Source organism: Petromyzon marinus, unplaced genomic scaffold, assembly GCF_048934315.1.
Source record: "Petromyzon marinus isolate PM22_M1 ecotype Great Lakes invasive population unplaced genomic scaffold, UKy_Petmar_22M1.pri1.0 PM_G_Scaffold_28, whole genome shotgun sequence".
NCBI lineage: Eukaryota > Metazoa > Chordata > Hyperoartia > Petromyzontiformes > Petromyzontidae > Petromyzon > Petromyzon marinus.
The window spans coordinates 1115001-1117500 of record NW_027422850.1 but is presented as its reverse complement, the minus strand read 5'-3'; positions in this window follow the sequence as shown (position 1 = coordinate 1117500).

Genomic DNA, 2500 nt, shown 5'->3' with positions numbered 1-2500 from the left:
TTCCAGAGGCATTTGCAGCAGGAATGCATGTGCACTCAAAAAATGTGATATTTTTCACGGAGAGACCCCGTGAAACGCTAGAAGTGGGCGGGGATGTCTCTCTTGTGGCTCACGGGGCTGTTAGGGTGGCACAGAAATCCCTCGGAATGGGAAAACGGGTCATTTTCGTGTCGCCACATTGCATACGAACCGCATGAAACTTCCAGAGGCATTTGCAGCAGGAATGCATGTGCACTCAAAAAAGTGAATATTTCTCACGGATAGACCCCGTGATACGCTAGAAATTGGCGGGGATGTCTCTCTTGTGGCTCACGGGGCTGTTAGGGTGGCACAGAAATCCCTCGGAATGGGAAAACGGGTCATTTTCGTGTCGCCACATTGCATGCGAACCGCATGCAACTTCCAGAGGCATTTGCAGCAGAAATGCATGTGCAGTCAAAAAAAAATTGATATTTTTCACGGATAGACCCCGTGAAACGCTAGAAATTGGCGGGGATGTGTCTCTTGTGGCTCACGGGGCTGTTCGGGTCGCACAGAAATCCCTGGGAATGGGAAAACGGGTCATTTTCGTGTTGCCACATTGCGTACGAACCGCATGAAACTTCCAGAGGCATTTGCAGCAGGAATGCATGTGCACTCAAAAACTTCTATATGTTTCACGGATAGACCCCGTGAAACGCTAGAAATTGGCGGGGATGTGTCTCTTGTGGCTCACGGGGCTGTTAGGGTGGCACAGAACTCCCTCGGAATGGGAAAAGGGGTCATTTTCGTGTTGCCACATTGCATAGGAACGCCATGAAACTTCCAGAGGCATTTGCAGCAGAAAGGCACGTGCACTCAAAAATTTTAATATTTTTCACGCATAGACCCCGTCAAACGCTAGAAGTTGGCGGGGATGTCTCTCTTGTGGCTCACGGGGCTGTTAGGGTCGCACAGAAATGCCTCGGAATGGGAAAACGGGTCATTTTTGTGTGGCCACATTGCATAGGAACGGCATGAAACTTCCAGAGGCATTTGCAGCAGGAATGCATGTGCACTCAAAAACGTCTATATTTTTCACGGATAGACCCCGTGAAACGCTATAAATTGGCGGGGATGTCTCTCTTGTGGCTCACGGGCGCTGTTAGTTAGGGTCGCACAGAAATCCCTCGGAATGGGAAAAGGGGTCATTTTCGTGTTGCCACATTGCGTACGAACGGCATGAAACTTCCAGAGGCATCTGCAGCAGAAATGCATGTGCACTCAAAAACGTCTATATTTTTCACGGATAGACCCCGTGAAACGCTAGAAATTGGCGGGGATGTGTCTCTTGTGGCTCACGGGGCTGTTAGGGTCGCACAGAAATCCCTCGGAATGGGAAAACGGGTCATTTTCGTGTTGCCACAATTGGCATACGAACGGCATGAAACTTCCAGAGGCATTTGCAGCAGAAATGCATGTGCACTCAAAAACGTGAATATTTTTTCACGGATAGACCCCGTCAAACGCTCGAATTTGGCGGGGATGTTTCTCTTGTGGGTCACGGGGCTGTTCGGCTCGCACAGAACTCCCTTGGTCCACCTGATTCGTGCATACAGGCAGCAACTAAAACTCTGTAAACCTGCTGTGAGGACATCTAAACAGTGGACCAGTGAGGCTGTGGAAGATTTGCGGGCGTGCTTAGACTGTACTGACTGGGATATGTTCACGACTGCTACCAATAGTCTGGATGAACTCACAGAGGCTGTGTACATCAGCTTCTGTGAGGACTGCTGTATCCCAACACGTACCAGGGTGAACTTTAACAACAACAAGCCCTGGTTCTCAGCAAAGCTCAAAAGGTTGAGGTTGGAGAAGGAGGAAGCGTTTAGGAGTGGGGATAGAGACAGATTCAAGGAGTCGAAGAACAGGTTTAGCAAAGCGGTGAGAGAGGCTAAACGACTGTACTCAGAGACACTAAAACACCAGTTCTCTACTAACGACGCTGCTTCTGTCTGCCAAAGGGCTCAGGCACATCACCAACTACAAACCCAGAGCGCCCCACACCACTAACGACTCCCGCCTAGCCAACGACCTGAACGAGTTCTACCGTAGATTTGAAAGACAATTGGACTGTCCTGAACCACCCCTTCCCACCCAAGAGGCCCCATCCCCCACCCATACTACAGAAACGACTCTCTCCTTTCAGGAGGGAGAAGTTAATGGGCTTTTCAAGAGGCAGAATCCACGCAAAGCAGCCGGGCCGGACTCTGTCTCTCCAGCCACCCTCAGGCACTGCGCTGGCCAGCTGTCTCCGGTGTTCACCAACATCTTTAACACCTCCCTGGAGACATGCCATGTACCAGCCTGTCTCAAGTCCTCCACCATCATCGCTGTGCCCAAAAAGCTAAGGCCAACAGGACTAAATGATTACAGACCGGTCGCCCTTACATCTGTGGTAATGAAGTCTTTTGAGCGCCTGCTCCTGGCACACCTCAAAGCCATCACAGACCCTCTCCTGGACCCCCTTCAGTTTGCCTAC